The sequence below is a fragment of the Ambystoma mexicanum genome, chromosome 2q (genome assembly GCF_040938575.1).
Source record: "Ambystoma mexicanum isolate Mex_15411 chromosome 2q, UKY_AmexF1_1, whole genome shotgun sequence".
NCBI classification, from domain to species: Eukaryota; Metazoa; Chordata; class Amphibia; order Caudata; family Ambystomatidae; genus Ambystoma; species Ambystoma mexicanum.
In genome coordinates, this window is record NC_090924.1 from 576859409 (window position 1) to 576872373 (window position 12965).

Below are 12965 nucleotides of genomic sequence, written 5' to 3' on the forward strand. Positions count from 1 at the left end.
GAGCTGCAAGCGTGTATGTGGTCGAGCGTGTGGTGGGTTGCAGGGTAGGGTGTGTTTCTGTCTTCCTCCAAAGGACCACTTCCTCCATGCCTCCCAGAGACTGCCAAGACTCCAAGACTCAGCTGACTCTGCATTTGCTCCGCGAGAATCAGGGTCTTTGTAGTCACAGCAGCAAAGAGGCTCTGCCTCCAGGCAAGAGCAATAGAGCATAGAGCAGCAATTCAGGATTCAGGGAACACTGCACTCCAAGACTCAGCTGACTCCGTCATTATTACTTTCTCTTTGGTTTGGCTTGTTTGATCGTAAGGTAAGTTGCTCTTTTTTATTTTGGGAAGCCGCTATTCCGATATTTGGGTTTAGGCTGAAGTCCACCCGTCGTCTCTTGTTGGGGCGATTTGACTGTTCCATCTTGTGGTAATCAGTTTCACCTATGTCTCCTTTTTTACAGGGTGGCAGTAATTTTATTGTTGCATCAAGTGCTTTGTAACTATTACAGCTGCTGCGATTTATATTTTCTGGCCTAATATGAACACGTATAGACGCATTGATAGTTTTTAGGTCGTGAATTAATTTATCTGCTACCAGCAAGGAATTTCATCTTTCATTTGTCCTCTTTTCAGGCATTATATTTTTGCATACATCCAATGTATCAGTCCATAAAGGGGCATTAATAAATGTTTCATCTTCCACATAAGTGATTGAAAATTCAGATTCCACATTCATAGCTTCTTTGTGTTTGTCAGAGTCCCTCCTATTAATTAAAGAGGCAGTTTCATGTGAGTTGCAGGATCTATTAGACCGATCAATCACACGAATTGCTAAAACTCTGAGAGACATAATCTTTGTTTTTTTTTTGGCTGATCCGTGAGCAGATCCGTGGGATTACGTAAATTCAGTATGTAGGGCAGACAGAACGATGGACCGGCAGCCGACACATATTCGCTAGCTTGGATATTGAAGGGGAAGCAATCAGGCACGAAAGAAGGGCCTGTACTGCTTTCTATCAGGGATCGGTCTGGCACGCTGTCCGTAGAAAAAAACAGCGCTATGGCCCCGCCCCATTGTTCGGGTCGCTGCTCAATCACATCCTTTTGTGAGAGTGCTCCTGATGCAGCGTAATCCGAGCCTCTAGCAGCAGCTCTCTCCCTTTCACCCGGTGTCAACCTCCCAACACAGAAGGACACCCCACCTCCCACTCACTGGATTGGAACCTTTCTACTTGTAAGTTACACACAAATCCTGCAGCAGGCATATATACCCTGGGGCTAGCTCACTAGCATCAGCACCAGTGAACTGCAGGTTAAACACAATCTCTGAAGCGGGTAAAAAACCCTGGCGAGTTGTCTTATTGAAATCCGAATATCTCACCTGCATAACTAGCACAGTCTACAACATGAGCTCAACTCACACAGCATTCTCGTCCTCAAACATTATGCCATGACAATACATAAATGGGCAACGTATCTTAGTTAAACATCTTTGGCCATGCCCCAACATATGTATTAATTCTTCAAGCAGTGCACCACGAAATGTTTCTGTTTCACTTAATGCGCTGCTCCCATAACAACATAGCACTGCACACCATATCTACACGAGAGATGATGAAAAATCTCACTTGGCCAAGATCAAATGGCTCGGATTTTGTGAATGAGGCATCTGGTGTGCAGCTGAAGTAGTGTAATTGATTTGGGTCAACCAGGAAAAAACTAAGAAGCTGCCAAGATACTCATTACTCACATGCAGCATGGAAAAAACGAATTTGGGGCAAACTCTTAAGTATGTATGTTATGATATGCTACCAGGATTCATACTGCTGCCATTTCCATGGTCTCCAGGCACTCTGGTGGATGTCAAAGAGAGGATGGTGGGTTATGTTAGTAGTGAGAAAAATAAAATGCAATCAGCTTTACTGTACTGATGGTGCATGCAGATCAAAAGTACCATGACCTCTATGTGAAGGTCTCTTTCTAGGTGTTCTGTGTTGAGAGCACAGAAGCATTTGTGTCCAGAGTGGCTCCTTCAGTGCCATTCTTAATAGGAGTCATTGGCCTGGACTGTGGCATTAAAAAAGGAGTGTAGATCTGTAGTACTCTGCTGTTCGATGACTGTTAGGAGAGATATTCAATTGTGTGAGTATCTTAGTAGGCCTGCGTAGTGTGTGTCTGAGCATGGAGGTTGTGATCGTTAGTGCAGGGCAGTTAGTTGAGGGCCCTGTCGGCCACTTGGAGCCTATATTCTGTATGCTCAAAGGGACCACTTAGTAGGGGTGCCCCTGTGTGAATTCTTTTTTATTTGTGACCTTTGGGTACGGTACTTGTGAGGAGATGTCCTAAGGCACCATGGGGTGGGCTGTTACCTCTCAGTGGAAAGAGTTCTGGATGAAAGTGTAAAAAAATTGGGAGGGGGAGACATAACAAGCATGGAACAGTGGGTAACAAGCTGACAATGAATGTTCATAGTATGATATGACATGATAAGTCATGTATAACGTGCCTGTACACAAGTGTCTCTAGGCACAACAACACAAGGGAGGGAAGACAGAGGGATAACAATAGAAACGATCTTACTACGCCTTGTGACATTCAGCTCAATGAAAGTGTGACTGTGCCAAAGTGCACGGGGAGTTAGAGGAGGAAGTGCGAGGGAGAGGGAGGGGAAGTTCAATCAGAGCAGCAAAGCCTTGTGGACGATGCAGAGGGTCTTGAATTTGATCCGGGCAGCCACCACTGGGAGCCAGTGGAGAGATTTCAGTGCTTGCGAGATATGGTGCTGGGTTTGGGGCCAAGGATAAGGTTTGCAGTCCTGTTCTGGATTAGTTGCAGAGGGTGGAGAGTAGAGGAAGGCAGATTGAGAAAGAGGTTGTTGCAGTAGTGCAGCCTAGAGAGAACCAAGGCTCTTGAGACAGTGAGCTTCTGGGAGAAAGTGATAAAAGGAAGAATACCTCTGAGGAGGTGCAGCTGGTAGTGAGACTTCTTAGCGAAGTCCAAGATGTGAGGAGCGAAGGAGAGAGTGGAGTAGAAGATGACACCAAGGTCTCTTGCCTCACAGGAAGGCGAAGAAAGAGGGCCCAAGGAGGGTGGCAAAAGTGAGAGGGGGAACGCGGAAGAGGGGTCCCAATGAGAAGGATCTCCATCTTACTGGCATTGACGCAGAGATCATTGGAGGCATATCAATCCTGAATCGTGGATAGACAGTTAGGAATGACCGAGAGAGAAGAGGAGGCTGTGGGGAGCCTGAAAGAGAGATGGGTGTCATCCGCGTAGCACTGAATGTTAGAGGAGAAAGTAGAGATCAGATGGGCCAGAGGGGCCAAGTAGACATTAAGGAGCCAGGGAGAGAGGTTAGAGCCCTGGGTGATGTAAGCGATATTCAATCAACACTACAGCTAAGTCAATGCCTAGTCTGGGATGCTGAGGAAAACCCTTATTGATGTATTTTTATGTCCAGTTCAGTACTCTGGATGACAACCCTTGTATAACACCCCCCTCTTAGAATTCCCCTGGCCCCACTGAGCCAAGAAGTAGGTTTGTTTTGCAAATTAAAAGGTTTATTTGAAATTTTAAACAATATATATATATCACACTTCTATAAATAAATTGATAATGGATATTACACTTGTGAATATGAGCAGTAATCAGCAAGAGGTAACTTATGAATAGGAACAGAAGAATACGGTGGGAAAGAATGCTTTATATGGTTCAAGGAAACGCAATGATGAATGAAATGCAGTACAGAAAATAACTTGATATGGCTTCAACAAAAGACAATGTAATCACTTTTCCTTGACAATTCACTCCCCCCCCCCCCCTATGCAATGTAAGAAATGGAAGGCGAGCACACAGTCTTCAAGAATCCCAACAAAATGCAATACGAAATGCAGTTCCCCCCCAGCAAGCTTAGAGGAAAACAGGTAGAGGTTTGAAACACAGGCCCAAAAATGCTTTGAATGTGATGACAATGAAGTGAGAAATGTGCTAAAAATGCTTTTAATTCCCTCTAGATATTCAGGGTGAGTGAGAGATGCTTGTTGGTATTAGTTCAGGCCCACTTTAGCAATGCTCTATGAGTTATTACCAGGTTGCAAACGGATTTTAACAAAGGAAAGAATGGAGCTGCTATTTTGACAAGTGGAGAAATTGAGCCGAATCGCAAATCGCGGTAAATTTTGCGAGTGCGTGAATCGCGATTGCGGTAAAAGTATAAGGAGTAGGAAGTGTGTTCTAGGTTCGTTGGAAAGCCTAGAATCACAGCTTTAGAAATGAAGGTTAAATTTTGTTCCTAGCCCAAACGGTTCAAGAGATACGGACGATTTAATAAAGGTAGATTTTCAGATTTAAAGTAAAACTCAAAATGACAGGTGACAGCTTGCAGCTTCAGAATTGACAGGTGACAGTTGTGCAGCTTTACATATGACAGATGACACGATTTCTAGGAGCCTGTTCTAATTAGGTTAAAATAGTTTGGATTAGATTATTTTAACTAAGAGATTGGGTTCTGCACAGTTCTGGCGAATACTCACTCCTAATTTTGAAATGAATGGGCCTCGTCACGGATCTGGTCAACTGGACTGGACTGGACGGTTCTGCTCACAGCGTCTGGGTCAGCTCTGCTCTGCTGGTCTAGCCTCTCTGGATACGGCGGGTCAATCAGGCACCGGTTCTGCTCACAGCGGTCTGGGTCTGGTCTGCGGTTCCGGCAACAGTTCTTGGCAAAGAATTCAAACAGCTCCCCGGCTGTTGAATAGTTTGGTTAGGTTTGCTGGATCTGAAGGCCTGTTGAGAATACTTTTGCTTGCAGTGGGCCTTCTAGGTTCAAAGTTCTGTAGTCTATGTTTAGCTTGGAAGTCTAAGTGTTGGATCTCTGGATGTGAAGTCGTCGGTCAGCATGCTCCGCAGCAAATGGAATTGAATGTCTCTACCTGTCCCAGCAGTCTCTTTTTATGTGTTTTGGAAGTGGGTGTGTGCATGGCATAACTGAGCCTGCCCCTCTCTACTTGTCATTGGCCCAATTCTCCCCTCTCCCGTGATTGGGGGAATTGGGTTGTGAGTCAGAGTGATGAGGTCTGTTTATTGGTCAGAGGATCCTCCTCTGGTCAATTTGCCCACAAATCTATATTTGATTCAAATACATATTTCCCAGGTACACAAGTGGTTGACATTACATAGACACATCATATATTACTAAAGATAGTCCCTGTCTTGACTCTGGCGTTTCTAGGAGCTTGCATTCCAAAATGGCAACTTATTTTCGATTTTAGTGGGTTGGGCAATATGGGATTTTCATCAAAAATTATACAAAGGTACATTTCCCTTCCACATATATCCCAGTAACTTTCCATGTCTCTAGCTTAAACACATTGTCTACAATATTCATAATTAGAGGGTTTTGCCCCAGAACATGGTACAAATTGGAGTTTGGACTCAAATCGTGAGGGCATTTTTCAAACTAAGACTCTCAAAGTTGTACATTCCTGTCATTTGGTTACAATAAATTATCACTATTTCTATAAAATATATATTTGTTGCAATTCAACTCCCCAAGTGTTTGGGTCCGCCTCCAGAAGTCTGGGTGGGTCAGTGATCACATGTCTCTCCTTGCTGGCAGAGGGCTGTTGACAGGAAACACTCAAAATTAACATACACCATTCAACAGAAAGAGCCTTTTGTGTGGGCTCCAGCAGGCTGCCTGGAAGTCTCTCCTCAATCAATCAACAGGGTCATGTGATATCCTGCCTCCTGGTGTGGAATCACTGAGGTGTTAAGGTTTCCCAGCCTCTTGGCCTCTGAGAACAGCAGGTGGCTAGATTTTCAATTAACCAACAAGCTTTGAAGTCCCTGCCCCTCTTGCAACTCCTAAATACAGTTTCCCTGTCAGAGTTTAGACCGCTAGCGCCACCTTGGGGAATTTGTCGGTACTGCATCCATTTTTGAGTTGTCTTGAATTACTGCATTTCAATAGAGTGGTCTTTTGCTTGATAGTATAGGGCCCTTGCTTAACATTGTTTTGATGGCATCCTTACAGTAGAGTGGTGATGTGGAACCCCCCACAAGAAGGTTGTATCTTTGGAGTGGTCTTGTGCCAACTGCGCAGTTCTCCTATTCTGGCGTGAATGTGGGCGGCGATAGCTCATCCCCACATCCACCCAGTCTATTGATTTAGTTTGTTCTGGGATAGAATAATGGGCGGCGACAGCTCATCCCCACATCTACCCAGTCTATTGATTCAACATGGGTCAAAACCCTTGACAAATCCCCCGCCCGACTGCGCTTTGATTCAAGTCGAGGGGAAGTCGGGTGCAAAGGAGGTTTTGAGCCCTTGCGCTGGTATGTCCCCATTATCTTCTTCCAATTCTGTGGATGGCACAGTTCAGCATCTTTTCCTCCACCCAGTTGGATCTATCGGTTCTCTTTGCCGGTCCTGATGGGAATATTGGGTGGTACCCCGGGCCCCTCGGGTCTCTGCTCCCGGTCCCCGGATCGTCCTCCTTGGCCAGTCTCCAGGTTTTCTTTCTCCTAGGACGACAAAGGAAAGCGGCAATACCTATTCGTAGACATTTCTTCCCCACCATTGATATAGTGGGTTGGCATATACATTTTATAGTCAAAACATTTGCGTTCTTATTTTAACAAAAAAACAAGATACAATTATAAGACATTTTTTTTTTCCAAATCATAATATTTTAGAGACTATATGTGGGATATTTTAGGGTTAGAATTGAATTACTCTGGAGCGGTCCCCTCTGGTATTGCAGAGGACTCCTCCAGTTGTTGCAGAGTGTGCCTGGGATGGCAACACTTTAGCTGATTTATATGTACCCACTTGTCTTCACCCTCTGCCGAACTGCCTTTGGGGATGCAGATCTTGTACGCTACAGGGGATATCTTGTCTATAATTTCAAACGGTCCCTTCCATGTAGGCAAACATTTTCGCAGTTTGGCCTGGTTCCTTTGGAAATTGTATAGATAGACCCGGTCCCCTACAGTATATTCCTTCCTGGTGGTCTTCAGGTCGTAGTGGGTTTTCATGCTATCAGCTGATCTTTCTAGATTCCGCTGAGCATAGGCAAAAGCATGCTGAAGGTTTTTCCTTAAATTCTCCACATACTCGTGAGTTGTGGAGGCATTTATCAGTGTCTCCTCTTGTGTCCTGTAGAGCAGATGCTGGGGAAGGACCATCTTGCGTCCGGTCATCAACTCAAATGGTGACATTTTAGTTGCAGATGAAGGGGTAGATCTGATGGCCGTTAGGACCAGAGGTAATCGGATATCCCAACTTGGCCCAGAATCCGCCACAAACTTTTTTAATATGCTCACAATGGTTCGGTTGTATCTCTCCACTGCTCCAGAAGAAGCTGGCCTGTAAGCAATATGTAGCTTCCTTTTGACCCCCAGTATCTCCCACATCTTTGTCATTACTTCACTGGTGAAGTGGCTACCTATGTCTGACTCAATCCTTTGGGGTAGACCAAAACGGGAAAAGATGTGGTTAATCATCAGGGCAGCTGCTGTTTCTGCCTTGCAATTTGGGGCTGGGAGACATTCCACCCACTTGGTAAACAAGCATGTAACGGTCAACATGTACTTGTTTCCTCTAGACGAGCGGATTACAGGGCCTACAAAGTCGATTTGCAAATCTGACCATGGCAGTGTCATCCCCCTCTTTTGGAGAGGCGCACGTTGTGTGAGGGATGATGGCTGAAATTGTGCACACACAAGACACCCCCTCAAGTATTGGTCGAGGTCCTGCCCCATGTGTGGCCAGTATGCAACCTCTCTTAAGATTTCCAGTGTTGTGTGAAACCCCCTATGACCGGCGGTGGCCGCATCATGGGCGTGCCTTAACATCAGGCTTCGGAATGAGGTAGGAACCACCCACCGTGGCCAGCTTTGGATTTCCTTATCAGCAAACCGTCTTGGATTCGGAACATTTTTTGGACATTTCATCAACACTCTTAGGTCCTCTTTCCCAATGTAATCGGTATCCGTCAGGGGAAAGTTCTCAGGGTCCTCAAGGTGTTGGTAAAACTTACCAATAATTGGATCCCCGTTCTGAGCTGTAATTAAATCAGCATCAGGGGTCTCCTTACTCCATTGTGCAGTTGAAAGATCATTGTGAGCATTTGTCTATTTCTATTAGATCCCCTTGGATGGCCCCGTTTTTGGCCAGCTGATCAGCTAAGTCATTTCCAGTTTTGTCTGGTCCCTCTACTTTGGAATGACCCTTGATCTTTTTCCAGTAGATGGTCATCCCATTCGATGTGACAAGATCATCAATGTTTTGGATTAACTTCCCATGTTTCAAGGGTTTGTTATTAGCACATAAAATGCATTCTGGTTTTCCAATTAACCAGGTGCTCCACGAACCCATTCCGTACATAATCCGAATCTGTGATTATGACCAGTTCGTGGAGTTGATGTTGGACAGCAGTGAGGATGGAATGATGCACAGCTATCAATTCTGCCACCTGACTACTTCGGGGACCAATTTTGTATCCAGCGGAGGGTTCTGGAAACTCCTTCACCCATGCATTCCCTACGCCGACCACCAGTTCTTTCTCCCCGTTGTCGTCAACATGGTACGAGCATCCATCCACATAGACAGTGGGCATTCCCTCACACTTGTCTTCTTCAAAGACTTTGTTTGGGGAATTAGGTATGCCTCCATGTTGTCCTTGATTTTTAGACTTTCGTCCCCGAGACAGTTTTCTCTGGCACAATCATGCAAGTCAGCCAGACCTTGCGCGAGGGGACTCTTCTTGTTTTGGCCATATCTGACCTCCACAGGAAAGCCTTGCATTGACAGAATCCAGGAAGTAATTTGGGAATTACTCACATTTCCGGCCCGGATTCTGTCACTTTGGAGATATTGCAGAGGCTGGTGTGGAGTCTCCACTATGATGTGTTTCCCCTGGATAAACGGGCGGTAATTCTTCAATGGCCACACCGTTGCCAGGACTGCCTTCTCACAATCGTTGAATTTTTCCTCCACAGAGGATAAAGTTTTGCTTGCATAGGAGATTACTTTATTGACCTTGTCATGCTTTTGGTATAATACTGCCATCAAGCACGTATTCGAGAACCCTGTCTCCAGGAAGAACTCCTTGTTTCTGACAGGGTAAGCTAGGCAAGGCGCTTGTGAGAGGCTTCTCTTGAGTTGTCTTACTGCCTTGGATTGTTCTAGACCCCATTCCCACTTGACCCCCCCTTCAAGAGATGAATCAGGGGTGTGGTGATCTCTGCGTAGCCCTCAATGAACTTTCTGCTGTAATTAGTCAGTCCAAGGAGGCTCCTTAGTTCCCGCAGAGTTGTGGGATCCTTCAGTTTCTGGAGTGCTTCCACTTTCTTTTCTTGGGGACAGAGACCCTGAGGAGTAATCTCATGCCCCAAGAAATTAACACGGGTTCTACACCACTGTGCTTTCTGAAAGGAAAGTTTTGCTCCGGCGGCCCTCAACTGTGTCAGAACATAACGGATCTCGGCTATGTGTTCCTCCACAGATGAACTTTTGATGAGGACATCATCTACATAAGACAGGTTACCCCTTGCACCCAGGTCGGGCATGGCCTTGTGTAGGAAAATGTTGAATTCATTGCCGGAGTTGAGGTATCCGAAGGGAGTCCGGGTCCATGTGTACTGCTGGCACCCAAAAGTAAAAGCCAGTTTGTATTGGTCCTCCCTACTGACAGGCACAGTCCAGTATCCATTGGTCAGGTCTATTGCAGTGAATACCTGTGACCCCTGGATCTCGGCCAGCCCTTGGTCAATGTAGGGCAGAGGCCATCGGGAAGTATGGACCCGTTTGTTGAGCTCCCTAAGGTCGGCGCAGAGTCTCCACTGGCCGTTTGGCTTCAATATTCCCAGCACCGGATTATTGAAGGTGCTGTGTACTGGACGGATTATTCCCCGGGACTCAAGGTTCTTAATTATTTCAGTAAGGGACTCCATGGATGCGCGAGGCAAACGATATTGCTTCACAAACACTGGAGTCATTCCAGGGTCCGTGGGAATTGTTGTTGTGTGGATGTCGGTGCGACCACAGTCATATGAGCCTACCGCAAACAGATCTTGGAAATCCAAGAAAACTTGTTTCAACTTTTGCTTCTGTTCCAGAGTCACACAGGCATCAGCTAGGTTCTCTCTCTTCCACCATCTGCCTGAAGCCTGGAAAGACTTCTGGTTTGGCTATCTCAGCGGCCTCCTCCAGCTGGGTGGAGAAGTCCCTGGTCAGAGTGCTGATTTGGACTGGAGGCTTCAGGTGGGAAAGGCAGCCCTCATGGACCTGGAAAATCACCTCATCCCTCCTGAAGTCACAAGTCACATCTTCTTACCATAAGGGCAAGAAGTGTACACCAGGAAGTTCCCCCCATGCCGGGTGAAAATCCTGTCTGTTGTTGTGTCGTCATCACTGTCACTGTCAAAACAGTCCTTGGGGATTGGTCCTAACAGTTCATTTCCTAGATCAATGGAAAAATGTCGGTCATCAACCGCCATTCCAATGATGGTGCCTGCGGCTAGAGTAATACTCTGTAAGTCGCTGTTATCCACCTCTATTGGAATGGTGTCATGTTCTATGTTGAGTAATGGAGTTGAGTTTACCCCCAACCCTTCCTGTTGGAGAGAAGCATTTAGATGTATGTAAGCATCAGGGTTTTTCAATTTTTGTCCTCTTTTAACTTTCACTTCCAGGGAGAATTGTCGGGTCCTTTCTGGGATGGTGACTTCCTCTTTAATCTGAATTTCAACTGCATAAGGTATCAATTGAGCTGACCTAAATGCTTTTTCTGGATCATCAAAGCCCATGGGATTATCCACTAATCGGGACCAAGCTTTGAAGTTTATTAGGTCCAAACTAATGGCAAAGCGTTTGAGAATGTCACTGCCTAACTAAAAGGCGGCAGTGACGTCTCGCACGACCCAACAATTATGGACTATGCTCTTGTTGCCAATGGAGATTTTGAGCATACACCTGCTTGGCAGGAGATGTTTTGAATTGGGTGCTTCCAGGTCCATTTCCCATTTGTCTATCAGTTTGAATGTGGGAATGGCTGGATCTTTTGGGAGTTGGCGGAACATGGCTTCGCTAATGAAGCTCTTACCATTGTTCACACCCACTCGAGCGAGAACAGAGTCCTTCCCACCATTTAACTGAACAGGGATTAACAACTGCTCTCCAATTTGCTGAATATCAGCCAGGCTCTGAGCTGATTTCACATCTTTCTGGACTATAGGAGTGGGAGTGTCTGATTGTGGATTGGTGAAGAATTTCAGAGTGTTTCCTTCCAGTGTGGAATACCACCTTAAACTGGAAGGAAGGTTGATTTTCAGAAATAAAGAGGACCCCCTATCACCAGTCTGTTGTCCTACTGCCATTACTGTCATGTCTGGAAATTCTGCTTGGTCAGATTTTTGTTCAACCATGTGGCAGGTGCCGTTTAAACTAACACGGTTGACACTCTGTTTTAATTTTATTGGTCGGCTAGTCTGGGTCCAGAGGACCTTGTTTACGCAATCTATTAGGGGTGACAACCTTCTCAGGAGGTCATTCCCTAGTAAACAAGGTATGCCCTCTGGAGTCACTACTATGACCGGGTGTTTCACCTTGTGTCGCCCAATTTTGATGTCCAAATCTGCAGTCCCCTCGACAGGAATTTCCTTCCCGTCAAAGTTCTGCAGTTGTCCAGGAAGAGAGGTGAGAGGGATACAGTAATTCTCCCCCCTTCCTGCATTTAGTTCATCAAAGGCCCTTTTGGACAGAAGGGTAGCTTGGGATCCAGTGTCCACCAGTGCCAAAATTGTACCCTGCCCCTGTACTTGTACCGGGGCATAATATCTTCCATCCTTCTCCTCAAGGGGGCACAGATAATGCACATTTTTGGACAACTGGTGGGCTAACTTTCTGGTTTTGGACATGGCGAGCGAAGAGATTTGGGCAGAATTCTGTGACGAGCCAAGGGGAATCTGAAAGAAAAAGTTGGCAACTGGAAATGATTTCGGGTTCTGGGCCGCCCCCCCCCCCTTTTTGGAGGCAGTCATCAGGATGGGTTTGACCCATGGGATTTTGGTATTGTCGGTTCTGGGATGAGATGATGGGCGGCGGTAGCTCAGTCTCCACATCTCCCCAGTCTGAATTGGCATCCCTTGGGACCCATTTTTCCTTGGGAGGAGTTCCCCCATCTCTGAAGGAGAAGATCCTTTTCCCAGGATCTTCTGAGGATCCCTCTCCCTCAAATTGGAAGACCTCTACCTCCTCCACAAAGTGGGTCTGTTTGGGTCCTTTGTTTCTCCTACCCCCCCTCTGCTCCTTGGGAGGCAGGCTTTCAGGGGCAGGAGATTTTGTTTCCGGTTCCTTGTTTTCCAGGGGCTGTTTACAAGTTGGAAAGGAAGCTTCCTCCAAGGCTTTACACCCCCCTTCCCCTTGTGCCTCCTCCCTGGGAACCGGTGGGTTATCGGGGTGCTGCCCCCGTCATTGTTCTGGAGCACTAGGTCCAGAGTTTGGGGCATTCTGCGCTGGCATACTCATCTGAGGGTTCTGTTGAGCCCTCAGTATGTGACCCAGATCTCGTGCCATATTTTAGACCTGGCGCTCAAGTTGTGAAACCCGCTCAGGCTGATACGGGGCTCTATTTTCTCCCCTGGGCTGATCCCGGGAAGGGTAGCTATCCCTTCTCTGGTAATACCCCGGATTGGGAAGATTTGGGTACCCCTCCACCCTTGGCCTCCCCTCTCCCGGATTAGGTTGTCTGGGCTCAGGGAATTGGGGAAAGAAGGATGGATGATTTTGGGGCTGGAAATTGGGTGGATACCTGGGGAAAAAGTTCTGCCCAGGATTTGGTGAATTTCTGCCCTCCTGGGGGAAGTTAGGAGGGAAGTTCCCCGGGTCAGGTGCTTGGCTGGATCCCCCCCTTGGGCTGGAGGAGTCCACACATAACCCAGGATTGGTCGGTTTCCCTTGTAGCGGGACTTACA

The 12965-nt window shown here is 46.5% G+C and overlaps 1 protein-coding gene across 2 annotated transcripts in view; it reads left to right on the plus strand.

The window, feature by feature from the left end:
• The first annotated feature begins 235 nt into the window (after positions 1 to 235).
• CRYGN (crystallin gamma N) overlaps positions 236 to 12965 on the plus strand; it is a 584616-nt gene continuing 571886 nt past the window's right edge. For both annotated transcript variants that reach the window (XM_069646727.1, XM_069646726.1), the window contains exon 1: positions 236 to 307. The gene's annotated coding sequence lies outside the window, so the exon portion shown is untranslated. The remainder of the gene's footprint in view (positions 308 to 12965) is intronic.